A 17,917-nucleotide genomic window follows, 5' to 3' on the forward strand; every position below is an offset into this window, starting at 1 on the left:
AGTATTACTAGAAATAGTCAGGCATAGTGCATTTTTAGTAGGATTTGTATGTTTAGCTCTAAAAAAGGGCTCGTCCGGGATTTGAACCCGGGACCTCTCGCACCATTAGCGAGAATCATACCCCTAGACCAACGAGCCACGCAAGAGTCACCTCTGACACGGCTCCAGGGGTTAGTGGCAGCTAGTCGGTGAATGCTTCACCCAAAGCAAGCAACTGCACATGTTGCTCTCTTCTGCAATATGATTGCTGTCTTTTCCATGGCCGTTATCAAACAAGAAATTAAAAAGCCTCTGTCCTTCAGACAGTTTGTTTTCTCTAAGTGTCTGCTTGTGGTGAGGACAAGAAAAGCATTTCTGCTCTCATTCCTTGCTTTCATGAAGTAGGCCCACCCTTCAGAGCAAAGGGCGAGCAAGCGAATGGCGCAAGCTATCGTCACTTCTCTTTTCGAGCTGTCACTGAGATCCCTGGAGCACACTACGTCAGGTTGGTGAGGGATAGACAGCCTCTATTATCTCAGCTTTCCTATAAAGTCAGCCAGTAAAGGCAAACACTGTTAAAAACAGCAAACCGCTGTTTCTGCCCGGTCTCGAACCAGGGACCTTTCGCGTGTAAGGCGAACGTGATCACCACTACACTACAGAAACAGACACTAACTCAGGAATCTTGTTGGCATGTATTGGGCTGGAATGCACAGACTAAGGGCCAATGTCCTTGTAGCTCAAAGTTGGGCTCTCCTTACCCGGTCTCTATTTCTTTGGAAGACAGGAATGAGGACCACTTTTATTCCAAGAGGCAATTTTGAAACCATATCCTGAAATTACACTAGAAAAACACTATGCATGTAATGTTCCTACCATGCTGGTCTGGCCCAGAAAAGCAGTTGCAAAGAAGTCCTGCACTCCTTTATCATGACACAAGTGTAAAATAGCGTGCAGGGTAAGGAACTTTCTCGACATACACAGCGTCTTATAGCATTGAAAAGAAGAAATGCTCCTATATTACAAGCATCCTGAAAATGTCCACAGCATGGGCTCGTCCGGGATTTGAACCCGGGACCTCTCGCACCCAAAGCGAGAATCATACCCCTAGACCAACGAGCCTGAGTGGCCAGGAGACATTTTGAACAATTTCTGAAGCGTCTTTCAGAAAAAAGCAGGGCTATTTGGCTAGTCTCCCTCTAAGTGAGCCTCACAACGTCATGTTTTCTCTCAAGTTGTTGTTTTTTCACTCTAGCAAGAAAGGGGGCAGCCAATCTCCTATCAGCCAGTGAGCAGAAAAAAGGCACAGATGAGAACAGCAAGCACTTTCTGGCAATTGTTCTCCTCTGCAAGTCCTGGACCCTTGCCCCATAGACTTCCACACCAGAAGCAATGAAGGGCCCACCATTTCCTGCGCCTGAGAAAGAGGGGTTTGATATTTGGATTCAAACGCGCTCGATCAGGCTCGATCAGGCGAGATTTATATGAGTGGCTCACTGGCCTGAAACACTCACCTGGGAGACCCAGAGTGGCTGACTTCTCAGTATAGCCATTGTTGGGCGAGTCACCTCCTTTCCTCCTGCCTCAATCTAGAATTGGCTGCAAATCATAAGAGAGAGTGCAATGCCCGTGTGCAGTGCCTACTCCCAGCTACCTCTCTGTCTTCCTTATGTAAATTAGAATTTGCAAGGGGGGACCAATGGCATTCTGCTCCTCCCACATAACCAGGAAGCCCTGTTGAACATGTCTGCCTGTGTTTTTGCAGGGACAGTGCCTTCTCTGCCCAAAAGGTGGCAGGAGAGCCTCACAACAAATGATGGGATCAACTGCTTAGTTAGAAACCCAGCATGGCAGTTACTGTGATGGAGTGCAAATTTAATGGAAGGTGTGCCTGAGGTGTCATTTCCAGAAATCCATGGAATTGTGATTGAGGGCCCAGCCTGATTGTTGGTGGATTTCTCTTCACATGCTACAGGTTCCTGCAAAGATTGTGGTGTTTGCCGGGAACGCACTGCAAAAAACAGGATGATTTATGGGTGTAAAAGGACCTGTCAGAAGTGGGAATTGAACCCACGCCTCCATGAGGAGACCAGAAGGCTCAGCTACACTGAAGATCAAGCTCTCTTGAGTCTGGCGCCTTAGACCACTCGGCCATCCTGACGGCTCATGAGGGGGGCTTAGGTCTAACTCTTCTATCTGCACCTGCCAATGTTTCCACTTACAACCTTCACAGCAATGTCACAGGTGTAAAGGCCCCAACAGTACAACATAGCTTAAACAAAATAAAAATAGGCACAAGAACGACCCCCAGATGATGGATGCAGATAACTTTGTTTCGTCTTGCAAAGGTAAAGAAAGTTTCCCACGGCTCAATGTGTTCAAAGACCACCTCTTCTTAAACTTGCATTCAGATAATAAGGTTTTAGAGTGTGCACATAAAAGCAGCCAACGCTCAGTGTTTCTGCCCGGTCTCGAACCGGGGACCTTTCGCGTGTTAGGCGAACGTGATGACCACTACACTACAGAAACGACCTTGCTGCTTGCTACTGTTAAAGCAAAGTTCCTCTCAAGGCTTCACCCTATTTCTATTCTGCTGTATCAGCAGCGGCTCAGAATGTGCAGAACAAGTGTGAAAACCTCAGAGATATCATCCAACATGCTTGCAATTAGACGTATTCAAAATTTACTTGTGCAGGCATCGACAGACAAATATCTGATGCCTAAATGTCTGCGAGTACAGCTTGGGAAAGCATCACCTGGGACACACTGAGACTAAGCAGGTAGGCAGAAAAAGCACGGTGATCCATTTTTCTTCTGAGGTTAGGAATATGTTGCGCAACAATGCACCGAGTATTACTAGAAATAGTCAGGCATAGTGCATTTTTAGTACGATTTGTATGTTTAGCTCTAAAAAGGGCTCGTCCGGGATTTGAACCCGGGACCTCTCGCACCCTAAGCGAGAATCATACCCCTAGACCAACGAGCCACGCAAGAGTCACCTCTGACACGGCTCCAGGGGTTAGTGGCAGCTAGTCGGTGAATGCTTCACCCAAAGCAAGCAACTGCACATGTTGCTCTCTTCTGCAATATGATTGCTGTCTTTTCCATGGCCGTCATCAAACAAGAAATTAAAAAGCCTCTGTCCTTCAGACAGTTTGTTTTCTCTAAGTGTCTGCTTGTGGTGAGGACAAGAAAAGCATTTCTGCTCTCATTCCTTGCTTTCATGAAGTAGGCCCACCCTTCAGAGCAAAGGGCGAGCAAGCGAATGGCGCAAGCTATCGTCACTTCTCTTTTCGAGCTGTCACTGAGATCCCTGGAGCACACTACGTCAGGTTGGTGAGGGATAGACAGCCTCTATTATCTCAGCTTTCCTATAAAGTCAGCCAGTAAAGGTAAACACTGTTAAAAACAGCAAACCGCTGTTTCTGCCCGGTCTCGAACCAGGGACCTTTCGCGTGTAAGGCGAACGTGATAACCACTACACTACAGAAACAGACACTAACTCAGGAATCTTGTTGGCATGTATTGGGCTGGAATGCACAGACTAAGGGCCAATGTCCTTGTAGCTCAAAGTTGAGCTCTCCTTACCCGGTCTCTATTTCTTTGGAAGACAGGAATGAGGACCACTTTTATTCCAAGAGGCGATTTTGAAACCATATCCTGAAATTACACTAGAAAAACACTATGCATGTAATGTTCCTACCATGCTGGTCTGGCCCAGAAAAGCAGTTGCAAAGAAGTCCTGCACTCCTTTATCACGCCACAAGTGGAAAATAGCGTGCAGGGTAAGGAACTTTCTCGACATACACAGCGTCTTATAGCATTGAAAAGAAGAAATGCTCCTATATTACAAGCATCCTGAAAATGTCCACAGCATGGGCTCGTCCGGGATTTGAACCCGGGACCTCTCGCACCCAAAGCGAGAATCATACCCCTAGACCAACGAGCCTGAGTGGCCAGGAGACATTTTGAACAATTTCTGAAGCGTCTTTCAGAAAAAAGCAGGGCTATTTGGCTAGTCTCCCTCTAAGTGAGCCTCACAACGTCATGTTTTCTCTCAAGTTGTTGTTTTTTCACTCTAGCAAGAAAGGGGGCAGCCAATCTCCTATCAGCCAGTGAGCAGAAAAAAGGCACAGATGAGAACAGCAAGCACTTTCTGGCAATTGTTCTCCTCTTCAAGTCCTGGACCCTTGCCCCATAGACTTCCACACCAGAAGCAATGAAGGGCCCACCATTTCCTGCGCCTGAGAAAGAGGGGTTTGATATTTGGATTCAAACGCGCTCGCTCAGCGCTCGATCAGGCGAGATTTATATGAGTGGCTCACAGGCCTGAAACACTCACCTGGGAGACCCAGAGTGGCTGACTTCTCAGTATAGCCATTGTTGGGTGAGTCACCTCCTTTCCTCCTGCCTCAATCTAGAATTGGCTGCAAATCATAAGAGAGAGTGCAATGCCCGTGTGCAGTGCCTACTCCCAGCTACCTCTCTGTCTTCCTTATGTAAATTAGAATTTGCAAGGGGGGACCAATGGCATTCTGCTCCTCCCACATAACCAGGAAGCCCTGTTGAACATGTCTGCCTGTGTTTTTGCAGGGACAGTGCCTTCTCTGCCCAAAAGGTGGCAGGAGAGCCTCACAACAAATGATGGGATCAACTGCTTAGTTAGAAACCCAGCATGGCAGTTACTGTGATGGAGTGCAAATTTAATGGAAGGTGTGCCTGAGGTGTCATTTCCAGAAATCCATGGAATTGTGATTGAGGGCCCAGCCTGATTGTTGGTGGATTTCTCTTCACATGCTACAGGTTCCTGCAAAGATTGTGGTGTTTGCCGGGAACGCACTGCAAAAAACAGGAAGATTTACGGGTGTAAAAGGGACCTGTCAGAAGTGGGATTTGAACCCACGCCTCCATGAGGAGTCCAGAAGGCTCAGCTACACTGAAGATCAAGCTCTCTTGAGTCTGGCGCCTTAGACCACTCGGCCATCCTGACGGCTCATGAGGGGGGCTTAGGTCTAACTCTTCTATCTGCACCTGCCAATGTTTCCACTTACAACCTTCACAGCAATGTCACAGGTGTAAAGGCCCCAACAGTACAACATAGCTTAAACAAAATAAAAATAGGCACAAGAACGACCCTCAGATGATGGATGCAGATAACTTTGTTTCGTCTTGCAAAGGTAAAGAAAGTTTCCCACGGCTCACTGTGTTCAAAGACCACCTCTTCTTAAACTTGCATTCAGATAATAAGGTTTTAGAGTGTGCACATAAAAGCAGCCAACGCTCAGTGTTTCTGCCCGGTCTCGAACTGGGGACCTTTCGCGTGTTAGGCGAACGTGATGACCACTACACTACAGAAACGACCTTGCTGCTTGCTACTGTTAAAGCAAAGTTCCTCTCAAGGCTTCATCCTACTTCTATTCTGCTGTATCAGCAGCGGCTCAGAATGTGCAGAACAAGTGTGAAAACCTCAGAGATATCATCCAACATGCTTGCAATTAGACGTATTCAAAATTTACTTGTGCAGGCATCGACAGACAAATATCTGATGCCTAAATGTCTGCGAGTACAGCTTGGGAAAGCATCACCTGGGACACACTGAGACTAAGCAGGTAGGCAGAAAAAGCACGGTGATCCATTTTTCTACTGAGGTTAGGAATATGTTAAGCAAAAAATCAACCGAGTATTACTAGAAATAGTCAGGCATAGTGCATTTTTAGTAGGATTTGTATGTTTAGCTCTAAAAAAGGGCTCGTCCGGGATTTGAACCCGGGACCTCTCGCACCCTAAGCGAGAATCATACCCCTAGACCAACGAGCCACGCAAGAGTCACCTCTGACACGGCTCCAGGGGTTAGTGGCAGCTAGTCGGTGAATGCTTCACCCAAAGCAAGCAACTGCACATGTTGCTCTCTTCTGCAATATGATTGCTGTCTTTTCCATGGCCGTTATCAAACAAGAAATTAAAAAGCCTCTGTCCTTCAGACAGTTTGTTTTCTCTAAGTGTCTGCTTGTGGTGAGGACAAGAAAAGCATTTCTGCTCTCATTCCTTGCTTTCATGAAGTAGGCCCACCCTTCAGAGCAAAGGGCGAGCAAGCGAATGGCGCAAGCTATCGTCACTTCTCTTTTCGAGCTGTCACTGAGATCCCTGGAGCACACTACGTCAGGTTGGTGAGGGATAGACAGCCTCTATTATCTCAGCTTTCCTATAAAGTCAGCCAGTAAAGGCAAACACTGTTAAAAACAGCAAACCGCTGTTTCTGCCCGGTCTCGAACCAGGGACCTTTCGCGTGTAAGGCGAACGTGATCACCACTACACTACAGAAACAGACACTAACTCAGGAATCTTGTTGGCATGTATTGGGCTGGAATGCACAGACTAAGGGCCAATGTCCTTGTAGCTCAAAGTTGGGCTCTCCTTACCCGGTCTCTATTTCTTTGGAAGACAGGAATGAGGACCACTTTTATTCCAAGAGGCAATTTTGAAACCATATCCTGAAATTACACTAGAAAAACACTATGCATGTAATGTTCCTACCATGCTGGTCTGGCCCAGAAAAGCAGTTGCAAAGAAGTCCTGCACTCCTTTATCATGACACAAGTGTAAAATAGCGTGCAGGGTAAGGAACTTTCTCGACATACACAGCGTCTTATAGCATTGAAAAGAAGAAATGCTCCTATATTACAAGCATCCTGAAAATGTCCACAGCATGGGCTCGTCCGGGATTTGAACCCGGGACCTCTCGCACCCAAAGCGAGAATCATACCCCTAGACCAACGAGCCTGAGTGGCCAGGAGACATTTTGAACAATTTCTGAAGCGTCTTTCAGAAAAAAGCAGGGCTATTTGGCTAGTCTCCCTCTAAGTGAGCCTCACAACGTCATGTTTTCTCTCAAGTTGTTGTTTTTTCACTCTAGCAAGAAAGGGGGCAGCCAATCTCCTATCAGCCAGTGAGCAGAAAAAAGGCACAGATGAGAACAGCAAGCACTTTCTGGCAATTGTTCTCCTCTGCAAGTCCTGGACCCTTGCCCCATAGACTTCCACACCAGAAGCAATGAAGGGCCCACCATTTCCTGCGCCTGAGAAAGAGGGGTTTGATATTTGGATTCAAACGCGCTCGATCAGGCTCGATCAGGCGAGATTTATATGAGTGGCTCACTGGCCTGAAACACTCACCTGGGAGACCCAGAGTGGCTGACTTCTCAGTATAGCCATTGTTGGGCGAGTCACCTCCTTTCCTCCTGCCTCAATCTAGAATTGGCTGCAAATCATAAGAGAGAGTGCAATGCCCGTGTGCAGTGCCTACTCCCAGCTACCTCTCTGTCTTCCTTATGTAAATTAGAATTTGCAAGGGGGGACCAATGGCATTCTGCTCCTCCCACATAACCAGGAAGCCCTGTTGAACATGTCTGCCTGTGTTTTTGCAGGGACAGTGCCTTCTCTGCCCAAAAGGTGGCAGGAGAGCCTCACAACAAATGATGGGATCAACTGCTTAGTTAGAAACCCAGCATGGCAGTTACTGTGATGGAGTGCAAATTTAATGGAAGGTGTGCCTGAGGTGTCATTTCCAGAAATCCATGGAATTGTGATTGAGGGCCCAGCCTGATTGTTGGTGGATTTCTCTTCACATGCTACAGGTTCCTGCATAGATTGTGGTGTTTGCCGGGAACGCACTGCAAAAAACAGGATGATTTATGGGTGTAAAAGGACCTGTCAGAAGTGGGAATTGAACCCACGCCTCCATGAGGAGACCAGAAGGCTCAGCTACACTGAAGATCAAGCTCTCTTGAGTCTGGCGCCTTAGACCACTCGGCCATCCTGACGGCTCATGAGGGGGGCTTAGGTCTAACTCTTCTATCTGCACCTGCCAATGTTTCCACTTACAACCTTCACAGCAATGTCACAGGTGTAAAGGCCCCAACAGTACAACATAGCTTAAACAAAATAAAAATAGGCACAAGAACGACCCCCAGATGATGGATGCAGATAACTTTGTTTCGTCTTGCAAAGGTAAAGAAAGTTTCCCACGGCTCAATGTGTTCAAAGACCACCTCTTCTTAAACTTGCATTCAGATAATAAGGTTTTAGAGTGTGCACATAAAAGCAGCCAACGCTCAGTGTTTCTGCCCGGTCTCGAACCGGGGACCTTTCGCGTGTTAGGCGAACGTGATGACCACTACACTACAGAAACGACCTTGCTGCTTGCTACTGTTAAAGCAAAGTTCCTCTCAAGGCTTCACCCTATTTCTATTCTGCTGTATCAGCAGCGGCTCAGAATGTGCAGAACAAGTGTGAAAACCTCAGAGATATCATCCAACATGCTTGCAATTAGACGTATTCAAAATTTACTTGTGCAGGCATCGACAGACAAATATCTGATGCCTAAATGTCTGCGAGTACAGCTTGGGAAAGCATCACCTGGGACACACTGAGACTAAGCAGGTAGGCAGAAAAAGCACGGTGATCCATTTTTCTTCTGAGGTTAGGAATATGTTGCGCAACAATGCACCGAGTATTACTAGAAATAGTCAGGCATAGTGCATTTTTAGTACGATTTGTATGTTTAGCTCTAAAAAGGGCTCGTCCGGGATTTGAACCCGGGACCTCTCGCACCCTAAGCGAGAATCATACCCCTAGACCAACGAGCCACGCAAGAGTCACCTCTGACACGGCTCCAGGGGTTAGTGGCAGCTAGTCGGTGAATGCTTCACCCAAAGCAAGCAACTGCACATGTTGCTCTCTTCTGCAATATGATTGCTGTCTTTTCCATGGCCGTCATCAAACAAGAAATTAAAAAGCCTCTGTCCTTCAGACAGTTTGTTTTCTCTAAGTGTCTGCTTGTGGTGAGGACAAGAAAAGCATTTCTGCTCTCATTCCTTGCTTTCATGAAGTAGGCCCACCCTTCAGAGCAAAGGGCGAGCAAGCGAATGGCGCAAGCTATCGTCACTTCTCTTTTCGAGCTGTCACTGAGATCCCTGGAGCACACTACGTCAGGTTGGTGAGGGATAGACAGCCTCTATTATCTCAGCTTTCCTATAAAGTCAGCCAGTAAAGGTAAACACTGTTAAAAACAGCAAACCGCTGTTTCTGCCCGGTCTCGAACCAGGGACCTTTTGCGTGTAAGGCGAACGTGATAACCACTACACTACAGAAACAGACACTAACTCAGGAATCTTGTTGGCATGTATTGGGCTGGAATGCACAGACTAAGGGCCAATGTCCTTGTAGCTCAAAGTTGGGCTCTCCTTACCCGGTCTCTATTTCTTTGGAAGACAGGAATGAGGACCACTTTTATTCCAAGAGGCGATTTTGAAACCATATCCTGAAATTACACTAGAAAAACACTATGCATGTAATGTTCCTACCATGCTGGTCTGGCCCAGAAAAGCAGTTGCAAAGAAGTCCTGCACTCCTTTATCACGCCACAAGTGGAAAATAGCGTGCAGGGTAAGGAACTTTCTCGACATACACAGCGTCTTATAGCATTGAAAAGAAGAAATGCTCCTATATTACAAGCATCCTGAAAATGTCCACAGCATGGGCTCGTCCGGGATTTGAACCCGGGACCTCTCGCACCCAAAGCGAGAATCATACCCCTAGACCAACGAGCCTGAGTGGCCAGGAGACATTTTGAACAATTTCTGAAGCGTCTTTCAGAAAAAAGCAGGGCTATTTGGCTAGTCTCCCTCTAAGTGAGCCTCACAACGTCATGTTTTCTCTCAAGTTGTTGTTTTTTCACTCTAGCAAGAAAGGGGGCAGCCAATCTCCTATCAGCCAGTGAGCAGAAAAAAGGCACAGATGAGAACAGCAAGCACTTTCTGGCAATTGTTCTCCTCTTCAAGTCCTGGACCCTTGCCCCATAGACTTCCACACCAGAAGCAATGAAGGGCCCACCATTTCCTGCGCCTGAGAAAGAGGGGTTTGATATTTGGATTCAAACGCGCTCGCTCAGCACTCGATCAGGCGAGATTTATATGAGTGGCTCACAGGCCTGAAACACTCACCTGGGAGACCCAGAGTGGCTGACTTCTCAGTATAGCCATTGTTGGGTGAGTCACCTCCTTTCCTCCTGCCTCAATCTAGAATTGGCTGCAAATCATAAGAGAGAGTGCAATGCCCGTGTGCAGTGCCTACTCCCAGCTACCTCTCTGTCTTCCTTATGTAAATTAGAATTTGCAAGGGGGGACCAATGGCATTCTGCTCCTCCCACATAACCAGGAAGCCCTGTTGAACATGTCTGCCTGTGTTTTTGCAGGGACAGTGCCTTCTCTGCCCAAAAGGTGGCAGGAGAGCCTCACAACAAATGATGGGATCAACTGCTTAGTTAGAAACCCAGCATGGCAGTTACTGTGATGGAGTGCAAATTTAATGGAAGGTGTGCCTGAGGTGTCATTTCCAGAAATCCATGGAATTGTGATTGAGGGCCCAGCCTGATTGTTGGTGGATTTCTCTTCACATGCTACAGGTTCCTGCAAAGATTGTGGTGTTTGCCGGGAACGCACTGCAAAAAACAGGAAGATTTACGGGTGTAAAAGGGACCTGTCAGAAGTGGGATTTGAACCCACGCCTCCATGAGGAGTCCAGAAGGCTCAGCTACACTGAAGATCAAGCTCTCTTGAGTCTGGCACCTTAGACCACTCGGCCATCCTGACGGCTCATGAGGGGGGCTTAGGTCTAACTCTTCTATCTGCACCTGCCAATGTTTCCACTTACAACCTTCACAGCAATGTCACAGGTGTAAAGGCCCCAACAGTACAACATAGCTTAAACAAAATAAAAATAGGCACAAGAACGACCCTCAGATAATGGATGCAGATAACTTTGTTTCGTCTTGCAAAGGTAAAGAAAGTTTCCCACGGCTCACTGTGTTCAAAGACCACCTCTTCTTAAACTTGCATTCAGATAATAAGGTTTTAGAGTGTGCACATAAAAGCAGCCAACGCTCAGTGTTTCTGCCCGGTCTCGAACTGGGGACCTTTCGCGTGTTAGGCGAACGTGATGACCACTACACTACAGAAACGACCTTGCTGCTTGCTACTGTTAAAGCAAAGTTCCTCTCAAGGCTTCATCCTACTTCTATTCTGCTGTATCAGCAGCGGCTCAGAATGTGCAGAACAAGTGTGAAAACCTCAGAGATATCATCCAACATGCTTGCAATTAGACGTATTCAAAATTTACTTGTGCAGGCATCGACAGACAAATATCTGATGCCTAAATGTCTGCGAGTACAGCTTGGGAAAGCATCACCTGGGACACACTGAGACTAAGCAGGTAGGCAGAAAAAGCACGGTGATCCATTTTTCTACTGAGGTTAGGAATATGTTAAGCAAAAAATCAACCGAGTATTACTAGAAATAGTCAGGCATAGTGCATTTTTAGTACGATTTGTATGTTTAGCTCTAAAAAAGGGCTCGTCCGGGATTTGAACCCGGGACCTCTCGCACCCTAAGCGAGAATCATACCCCTAGACCAACGAGCCACGCAAGAGTCACCTCGGACACGGCTCCAGGGGTTAGTGGCAGCTAGTCGGTGAATGCTTCACCCAAAGCAAGCAACTGCACATGTTGCTCTCTTCTGCAATATGATTGCTGTCTTTTCCATGGCCGTTATCAAACAAGAAATTAAAAAGCCTCTGTCCTTCAGACAGTTTGTTTTCTCTAAGTGTCTGCTTGTGGTGAGGACAAGAAAAGCATTTCTGCTCTCATTCCTTGCTTTCATGAAGTAGGCCCACCCTTCAGAGCAAAGGGCGAGCAAGCGAATGGCGCAAGCTATCGTCACTTCTCTTTTCGAGCTGTCACTGAGATCCCTGGAGCACACTACGTCAGGTTGGTGAGGGATAGACAGCCTCTATTATCTCAGCTTTCCTATAAAGTCAGCCAGTAAAGGCAAACACTGTTAAAAACAGCAAACCACTGTTTCTGCCCGGTCTCGAACCAGGGACCTTTCGCGTGTAAGGCAAACGTGATCACCACTACACTACAGAAACAGACACTAACTCAGGAATCTTGTTGGCATGTATTGGGCTGGAATGCACAGACTAAGGGCCAATGTCCTTGTAGCTCAAAGTTGGGCTCTCCTTACCCGGTCTCTATTTCTTTGGAAGACAGGAATGAGGACCACTTTTATTCCAAGAGGCAATTTTGAAACCATATCCTGAAATTACACTAGAAAAACACTATGCATGTAATGTTCCTACCATGCTGGTCTGGCCCAGAAAAGCAGTTGCAAAGAAGTCCTGCACTCCTTTATCACGCCACAAGTGGAAAATAGCGTGCAGGGTAAGGAACTTTCTCGACATACACAGCCTCTTATAGCATTGAAAAGAAGAAATGCTCCTATATTACAAGCATCCTGAAAATGTCCACAGCATGGGCTCGTCCGGGATTTGAACCCGGGACCTCTCGCACCCAAAGCGAGAATCATACCCCTAGACCAACGAGCCTGAGTGGCCAGGAGACATTTTGAACAATTTCTGAAGCGTCTTTCAGAAAAAAGCAGGGCTATTTGGCTAGTCTCCCTCTAAGTGAGCCTCACAACGTCATGTTTTCTCTCAAGTTGTTGTTTTTTCACTCTAGCAAGAAAGGGGGCAGCCAATCTCCTATCAGCCAGTGAGCAGAAAAAAGGCACAGATGAGAACAGCAAGCACTTTCTGGCAATTGTTCTCCTCTGCAAGTCCTGGACCCTTGCCCCATAGACTTCCACACCAGAAGCAATGAAGGGCCCACCATTTCCTGCGCCTGAGAAAGAGGGGTTTGATATTTGGATTCAAACGCGCTCGCTCAGCGCTCGATCAGGCGAGATTTATATGAGTGGCTCACAGGCCTGAAACACTCACCTGGGAGACCCAGAGTGGCTGACTTCTCAGTGTAGCCATTGTTGGGTGAGTCACCTCCTTTCCTCCTGCCTCAATCTAGAATTGGCTGCAAATCATAAGAGAGAGTGCAATGCCCGTGTGCAGTGCCTACTCCCAGCTACCTCTCTGTCTTCCTTATGTAAATTAGAATTTGCAAGGGGGGACCAATGGCATTCTGCTCCTCCCACATAACCAGGAAGCCCTGTTGAACACGTCTGCCTGTGTTTTTGCAGGGACAGTGCCTTCTCTGCCCAAAAGGTGGCAGGAGAGCCTCACAACAAATGATGGGATCAACTGCTTAGTTAGAAACCCAGCATGGCAGTTACTGTGATGGAGTGCAAATTTAATGGAAGGTGTGCCTGAGGTGTCATTTCCAGAAATCCATGGAATTGTGATTGAGGGCCCAGCCTGATTGTTGGTGGATTTCTCTTCACATGCTACAGGTTCCTGCAAAGATTGTGGTGTTTGCCGGGAACGCACTGCAAAAAACAGGAAGATTTACGGGTGTAAAAGGGACCTGTCAGAAGTGGGATTTGAACCCACGCCTCCATGAGGAGACCAGAAGGCTCAGCTACACTGAAGATCAAGCTCTCTTGAGTCTGGCGCCTTAGACCACTCGGCCATCCTGACGGCTCATGAGGTGGGCTTAGGTCTAACTCTTCTATCTGCACCTGCCAATGTTTCCACTTACAACCTTCACAGCAATGTCACAGGTGTAAAGGCCCCAACAGTACAACATAGCTTAAACAAAATAAAAATAGGCACAAGAACGACCCCCAGATGATGGATGCAGATAACTTTGTTTCGTCTTGCAAAGGTAAAGAAAGTTTCCCACGGCTCACTGTGTTCAAAGACCACCTCTTCTTAAACTTGCATTCAGATAATAAGGTTTTAGAGTGTGCTCATAAAAGCAGCCAACGCTCAGTGTTTCTGCCCGGTCTCGAACTGGGGACCTTTCGCGTGTTAGGCGAACGTGATGACCACTACACTACAGAAACGACCTTGCTGCTTGCTACTGTTAAAGCAAAGTTCCTCTCAAGGCTTCATCCTACTTCTATTCTGCTGTATCAGCAGCGGCTCAGAATGTGCAGAACAAGTGTGAAAACCTCAGAGATATCATCCAACATGCTTGCAATTAGACGTATTCAAAATTTACTTGTGCAGGCATCGACAGACAAATATCTGATGCCTAAATGTCTGCGAGTACAGCTTGGGAAAGCATCACCTGGGACACACTGAGACTAAGCAGGTAGGCAGAAAAAGCACGGTGATCCATTTTTCTACTGAGGTTAGGAATATGTTAAGCAAAAAATCAACCGAGTATTACTAGAAATAGTCAGGCATAGTGCATTTTTAGTAGGATTTGTATGTTTAGCTCTAAAAAAGGGCTCGTCCGGGATTTGAACCCGGGACCTCTCGCACCCTAAGCGAGAATCATACCCCTAGACCAACGAGCCACGCAAGAGTCACCTCTGACACGGCTCCAGGGGTTAGTGGCAGCTAGTCGGTGAATGCTTCACCCAAAGCAAGCAACTGCACATGTTGCTCTCTTCTGCAATATGATTGCTGTCTTTTCCATGGCCGTTATCAAACAAGAAATTAAAAAGCCTCTGTCCTTCAGACAGTTTGTTTTCTCTAAGTGTCTGCTTGTGGTGAGGACAAGAAAAGCATTTCTGCTCTCATTCCTTGCTTTCATGAAGTAGGCCCACCCTTCAGAGCAAAGGGCGAGCAAGCGAATGGCGCAAGCTATCGTCACTTCTCTTTTCGAGCTGTCACTAAGATCCCTGGAGCACACTACGTCAGGTTGGTGAGGGATAGAGAGCCTCTATTATCTCAGCTTTCCTATAAAGTCAGCCAGTAAAGGCAAACACTGTTAAAAACAGCAAACCGCTGTTTCTGCCCGGTCTCGAACCAGGGACCTTTCGCGTGTAAGGCGAACGTGATCACCACTACACTACAGAAACAGATACTAACTCAGGAATCTTGTTGGCATGTATTGGGCTGGAATGCACAGACTAAGGGCCAATGTCCTTGTAGCTCAAAGTTGGGCTCTCCTTACCCGGTCTCTATTTCTTTGGAAGACAGGAATGAGGACCACTTTTATTCCAAGAGGCAATTTTGAAACCATATCCTGAAATTACACTAGAAAAACACTATGCATGTAATGTTCCTACCATGCTGGTCTGGCCCAGAAAAGCAGTTGCAAAGAAGTCCTGCACTCCTTTATCACGCCACAAGTGGAAAATAGCGTGCAGGGTAAGGAACTTTCTCGACATACACAGCGTCTTATAGCATTGAAAAGAAGAAATGCTCCTATATTACAAGCATCCTGAAAATGTCCACAGCATGGGCTCGTCCGGGATTTGAACCCGGGACCTCTCGCACCCAAAGCGAGAATCATACCCCTAGACCAACGAGCCTGAGTGGCCAGGAGACATTTTGAACAATTTCTGAAGCGTCTTTCAGAAAAAAGCAGGGCTATTTGGCTAGTCTCCCTCTAAGTGAGCCTCACAACGTCATGTTTTCTCTCAAGTTGTTGTTTTTTCACTCTAGCAAGAAAGGGGGCAGCCAATCTCCTATCAGCCAGTGAGCAGAAAAAAGGCACAGATGAGAACAGCAAGCACTTTCTGGCAATTGTTCTCCTCTGCAAGTCCTGGACCCTTGCCCCATAGACTTCCACACCAGAAGCAATGAAGGGCCCACCATTTCCTGCGCCTGAGAAAGAGGGGTTTGATATTTGGATTCAAACGCGCTCGCTCAGCGCTCGATCAGGCGAGATTTATATGAGTGGCTCACAGGCCTGAAACACTCACCTGGGAGACCCAGAGTGGCTGACTTCTCAGTGTAGCCATTGTTGGGTGAGTCACCTCCTTTCCTCCTGCCTCAATCTAGAATTGGCTGCAAATCATAAGAGAGAGTGCAATGCCCGTGTGCAGTGCCTACTCCCAGCTACCTCTCTGTCTTCCTTATGTAAATTAGAATTTGCAAGGGGGGACCAATGGCATTCTGCTCCTCCCACATAACCAGGAAGCCCTGTTGAACACGTCTGCCTGTGTTTTTGCAGGGACAGTGCCTTCTCTGCCCAAAAGGTGGCAGGAGAGCCTCACAACAAATGATGGGATCAACTGCTTAGTTAGAAACCCAGCATGGCAGTTACTGTGATGGAGTGCAAATTTAATGGAAGGTGTGCCTGAGGTGTCATTTCCAGAAATCCATGGAATTGTGATTGAGGGCCCAGCCTGATTGTTGGTGGATTTCTCTTCACATGCTACAGGTTCCTGCAAAGATTGTGGTGTTTGCCGGGAACGCACTGCAAAAAACAGGAAGATTTACGGGTGTAAAAGGGACCTGTCAGAAGTGGGATTTGAACCCACGCCTCCATGAGGAGACCAGAAGGCTCAGCTACACTGAAGATCAAGCTCTCTTGAGTCTGGCGCCTTAGACCACTCGGCCATCCTGACGGCTCATGAGGGGGGCTTAGGTCTAACTCTTCTATCTGCACCTGCCAATGTTTCCACTTACAACCTTCACAGCAATGTCACAGGTGTAAAGGCCCCAACAGTACAACATAGCTTAAACAAAATAAAAATAGGCACAAGAACGACCCCCAGATGATGGATGCAGATAACTTTGTTTCGTCTTGCAAAGGTAAAGAAAGTTTCCCACGGCTCACTGTGTTCAAAGACCACCTCTTCTTAAACTTGCATTCAGATAATAAGGTTTTAGAGTGTGCTCATAAAAGCAGCCAACGCTCAGTGTTTCTGCCCGGTCTCGAACTGGGGACCTTTCGCGTGTTAGGCGAACGTGATGACCACTACACTACAGAAACGACCTTGCTGCTTGCTACTGTTAAAGCAAAGTTCCTCTCAAGGCTTCATCCTACTTCTATTCTGCTGTATCAGCAGCGGCTCAGAATGTGCAGAACAAGTGTGAAAACCTCAGAGATATCATCCAACATGCTTGCAATTAGACGTATTCAAAATTTACTTGTGCAGGCATCGACAGACAAATATCTGATGCCTAAATGTCTGCGAGTACAGCTTGGGAAAGCATCACCTGGGACACACTGAGACTAAGCAGGTAGGCAGAAAAAGCACGGTGATCCATTTTTCTACTGAGGTTAGGAATATGTTAAGCAAAAAATCAACCGAGTATTACTAGAAATAGTCAGGCATAGTGCATTTTTAGTACGATTTGTATGTTTAGCTCTAAAAAAGGGCTCGTCCGGGATTTGGACCTCTCGCACCCTAAGCGAGAATCATACCCCTAGACCAACGAGCCACGCAAGAGTCACCTCTGACACGGCTCCAGGGGTTAGTGGCAGCTAGTCGGTGAATGCTTCACCCAAAGCAAGCAACTGCACATGTTGCTCTCTTCTGCAATATGATTGCTGTCTTTTCCATGGCCGTCATCAAACAAGAAATTAAAAAGCCTCTGTCCTTCAGACAGTTTGTTTTCTCTAAGTGTCTGCTTGCGGTGAGGACAAGAAAAGCATTTCTGCTCTCATTCCTTGCTTTCATGAAGTAGGCCCACCCTTCAGAGCAAAAGGCGAGCAAGCGAATGGCGCAAGCTATCGTCACTTCTCTTTTCGAGCTGTCACTGAGATCCCTGGAGCACACTACGTCAGGTTGGTGAGGGATAGACAGCCTCTATTATCTCAGCTTTCCTATGAAGTCAGCCAGTAAAGGCAAACACTGTTAAAAACAGCAAACCGCTGTTTCTGCCCGGTCTCGAACCAGGGACCTTTCGCGTGTAAGGCGAACGTGATAACCACTACACTACAGAAACAGACACTAACTCAGGAATCTTGTTGGCATGTATTGGGCTGGAATGCACAGACTATGGGCCAATGTCCTTGTAGCTCAAAGTTGGGCTCTCCTTACCCGGTCTCTATTTCTTTGGAAGACAGGAATGAGGACCACTTTTATTCCAAGAGGCGATTTTGAAACCATATCCTGAAATTACACTAGAAAAACACTATGCATGTAATGTTCCTACCATGCTGGTCTGGCCCAGAAAAGCAGTTGCAAAGAAGTCCTGCACTCCTTTATCACGCCACAAGTGGAAAATAGCGTGCAGGGTAAGGAAC

At 47.0% G+C, this 17,917-nt stretch overlaps 31 non-coding genes across 31 annotated transcripts; all 31 read right to left on the reverse strand.

Moving 5' to 3' along the window:
- Window positions 1-66: 66 nt before the first annotated feature.
- TRNAH-AUG (transfer RNA histidin (anticodon AUG)) lies at window positions 67-138 on the reverse strand. The gene has a single exon. It is a non-coding gene; the product is annotated as a tRNA-His (tRNA).
- Window positions 139-572: 434 nt separating this feature from the next.
- TRNAV-UAC (transfer RNA valine (anticodon UAC)) lies at window positions 573-645 on the reverse strand. Its single transcript has one exon. It is a non-coding gene; the product is annotated as a tRNA-Val (tRNA).
- A 384-nt stretch (window positions 646-1,029) lies between these two features.
- On the reverse strand, window positions 1,030-1,101 carry TRNAP-UGG (transfer RNA proline (anticodon UGG)). Its single transcript has one exon. It is a non-coding gene; the product is annotated as a tRNA-Pro (tRNA).
- A 927-nt stretch (window positions 1,102-2,028) lies between these two features.
- Window positions 2,029-2,140, reverse strand: TRNAL-CAA (transfer RNA leucine (anticodon CAA)). Its single transcript has 2 exons — window positions 2,103-2,140; window positions 2,029-2,074 (listed from the first exon to the last, which is right to left on the reverse strand). It is a non-coding gene; the product is annotated as a tRNA-Leu (tRNA).
- Window positions 2,141-2,435: 295 nt separating this feature from the next.
- TRNAV-AAC (transfer RNA valine (anticodon AAC)) lies at window positions 2,436-2,508 on the reverse strand. Its single transcript has one exon. It is a non-coding gene; the product is annotated as a tRNA-Val (tRNA).
- Window positions 2,509-2,893: 385 nt separating this feature from the next.
- TRNAP-AGG (transfer RNA proline (anticodon AGG)) lies at window positions 2,894-2,965 on the reverse strand. Its single transcript has one exon. It is a non-coding gene; the product is annotated as a tRNA-Pro (tRNA).
- A 434-nt stretch (window positions 2,966-3,399) lies between these two features.
- Window positions 3,400-3,472, reverse strand: TRNAV-UAC (transfer RNA valine (anticodon UAC)). The gene has a single exon. It is a non-coding gene; the product is annotated as a tRNA-Val (tRNA).
- A 384-nt stretch (window positions 3,473-3,856) lies between these two features.
- TRNAP-UGG (transfer RNA proline (anticodon UGG)) lies at window positions 3,857-3,928 on the reverse strand. The gene has a single exon. It is a non-coding gene; the product is annotated as a tRNA-Pro (tRNA).
- A 929-nt stretch (window positions 3,929-4,857) lies between these two features.
- Window positions 4,858-4,969, reverse strand: TRNAL-CAA (transfer RNA leucine (anticodon CAA)). The gene is made up of 2 exons: window positions 4,932-4,969; window positions 4,858-4,903 (listed from the first exon to the last, which is right to left on the reverse strand). It is a non-coding gene; the product is annotated as a tRNA-Leu (tRNA).
- Window positions 4,970-5,264: 295 nt separating this feature from the next.
- On the reverse strand, window positions 5,265-5,337 carry TRNAV-AAC (transfer RNA valine (anticodon AAC)). Its single transcript has one exon. It is a non-coding gene; the product is annotated as a tRNA-Val (tRNA).
- A 387-nt stretch (window positions 5,338-5,724) lies between these two features.
- On the reverse strand, window positions 5,725-5,796 carry TRNAP-AGG (transfer RNA proline (anticodon AGG)). Its single transcript has one exon. It is a non-coding gene; the product is annotated as a tRNA-Pro (tRNA).
- A 434-nt stretch (window positions 5,797-6,230) lies between these two features.
- On the reverse strand, window positions 6,231-6,303 carry TRNAV-UAC (transfer RNA valine (anticodon UAC)). The gene has a single exon. It is a non-coding gene; the product is annotated as a tRNA-Val (tRNA).
- A 384-nt stretch (window positions 6,304-6,687) lies between these two features.
- Window positions 6,688-6,759, reverse strand: TRNAP-UGG (transfer RNA proline (anticodon UGG)). The gene has a single exon. It is a non-coding gene; the product is annotated as a tRNA-Pro (tRNA).
- A 927-nt stretch (window positions 6,760-7,686) lies between these two features.
- TRNAL-CAA (transfer RNA leucine (anticodon CAA)) lies at window positions 7,687-7,798 on the reverse strand. The gene is made up of 2 exons: window positions 7,761-7,798; window positions 7,687-7,732 (listed from the first exon to the last, which is right to left on the reverse strand). It is a non-coding gene; the product is annotated as a tRNA-Leu (tRNA).
- Window positions 7,799-8,093: 295 nt separating this feature from the next.
- On the reverse strand, window positions 8,094-8,166 carry TRNAV-AAC (transfer RNA valine (anticodon AAC)). Its single transcript has one exon. It is a non-coding gene; the product is annotated as a tRNA-Val (tRNA).
- A 385-nt stretch (window positions 8,167-8,551) lies between these two features.
- Window positions 8,552-8,623, reverse strand: TRNAP-AGG (transfer RNA proline (anticodon AGG)). Its single transcript has one exon. It is a non-coding gene; the product is annotated as a tRNA-Pro (tRNA).
- Window positions 8,624-9,057: 434 nt separating this feature from the next.
- TRNAV-UAC (transfer RNA valine (anticodon UAC)) lies at window positions 9,058-9,130 on the reverse strand. Its single transcript has one exon. It is a non-coding gene; the product is annotated as a tRNA-Val (tRNA).
- Window positions 9,131-9,514: 384 nt separating this feature from the next.
- TRNAP-UGG (transfer RNA proline (anticodon UGG)) lies at window positions 9,515-9,586 on the reverse strand. The gene has a single exon. It is a non-coding gene; the product is annotated as a tRNA-Pro (tRNA).
- Window positions 9,587-10,515: 929 nt separating this feature from the next.
- TRNAL-CAA (transfer RNA leucine (anticodon CAA)) lies at window positions 10,516-10,627 on the reverse strand. The gene is made up of 2 exons: window positions 10,590-10,627; window positions 10,516-10,561 (listed from the first exon to the last, which is right to left on the reverse strand). It is a non-coding gene; the product is annotated as a tRNA-Leu (tRNA).
- Window positions 10,628-10,922: 295 nt separating this feature from the next.
- On the reverse strand, window positions 10,923-10,995 carry TRNAV-AAC (transfer RNA valine (anticodon AAC)). The gene has a single exon. It is a non-coding gene; the product is annotated as a tRNA-Val (tRNA).
- Window positions 10,996-11,382: 387 nt separating this feature from the next.
- On the reverse strand, window positions 11,383-11,454 carry TRNAP-AGG (transfer RNA proline (anticodon AGG)). The gene has a single exon. It is a non-coding gene; the product is annotated as a tRNA-Pro (tRNA).
- Window positions 11,455-11,888: 434 nt separating this feature from the next.
- Window positions 11,889-11,961, reverse strand: TRNAV-UAC (transfer RNA valine (anticodon UAC)). The gene has a single exon. It is a non-coding gene; the product is annotated as a tRNA-Val (tRNA).
- Window positions 11,962-12,345: 384 nt separating this feature from the next.
- TRNAP-UGG (transfer RNA proline (anticodon UGG)) lies at window positions 12,346-12,417 on the reverse strand. The gene has a single exon. It is a non-coding gene; the product is annotated as a tRNA-Pro (tRNA).
- Window positions 12,418-13,346: 929 nt separating this feature from the next.
- TRNAL-CAA (transfer RNA leucine (anticodon CAA)) lies at window positions 13,347-13,458 on the reverse strand. The gene is made up of 2 exons: window positions 13,421-13,458; window positions 13,347-13,392 (listed from the first exon to the last, which is right to left on the reverse strand). It is a non-coding gene; the product is annotated as a tRNA-Leu (tRNA).
- Window positions 13,459-13,753: 295 nt separating this feature from the next.
- On the reverse strand, window positions 13,754-13,826 carry TRNAV-AAC (transfer RNA valine (anticodon AAC)). Its single transcript has one exon. It is a non-coding gene; the product is annotated as a tRNA-Val (tRNA).
- Window positions 13,827-14,213: 387 nt separating this feature from the next.
- TRNAP-AGG (transfer RNA proline (anticodon AGG)) lies at window positions 14,214-14,285 on the reverse strand. The gene has a single exon. It is a non-coding gene; the product is annotated as a tRNA-Pro (tRNA).
- Window positions 14,286-14,719: 434 nt separating this feature from the next.
- TRNAV-UAC (transfer RNA valine (anticodon UAC)) lies at window positions 14,720-14,792 on the reverse strand. The gene has a single exon. It is a non-coding gene; the product is annotated as a tRNA-Val (tRNA).
- A 384-nt stretch (window positions 14,793-15,176) lies between these two features.
- On the reverse strand, window positions 15,177-15,248 carry TRNAP-UGG (transfer RNA proline (anticodon UGG)). The gene has a single exon. It is a non-coding gene; the product is annotated as a tRNA-Pro (tRNA).
- A 929-nt stretch (window positions 15,249-16,177) lies between these two features.
- TRNAL-CAA (transfer RNA leucine (anticodon CAA)) lies at window positions 16,178-16,289 on the reverse strand. The gene is made up of 2 exons: window positions 16,252-16,289; window positions 16,178-16,223 (listed from the first exon to the last, which is right to left on the reverse strand). It is a non-coding gene; the product is annotated as a tRNA-Leu (tRNA).
- A 295-nt stretch (window positions 16,290-16,584) lies between these two features.
- Window positions 16,585-16,657, reverse strand: TRNAV-AAC (transfer RNA valine (anticodon AAC)). Its single transcript has one exon. It is a non-coding gene; the product is annotated as a tRNA-Val (tRNA).
- Window positions 16,658-17,543: 886 nt separating this feature from the next.
- TRNAV-UAC (transfer RNA valine (anticodon UAC)) lies at window positions 17,544-17,616 on the reverse strand. The gene has a single exon. It is a non-coding gene; the product is annotated as a tRNA-Val (tRNA).
- Window positions 17,617-17,917: the final 301 nt, after the last annotated feature.

The sequence above is a fragment of the Lissotriton helveticus genome, chromosome 10, assembly GCF_964261635.1.
Source record: "Lissotriton helveticus chromosome 10, aLisHel1.1, whole genome shotgun sequence".
Taxonomy (NCBI): domain Eukaryota; kingdom Metazoa; phylum Chordata; class Amphibia; order Caudata; family Salamandridae; genus Lissotriton; species Lissotriton helveticus.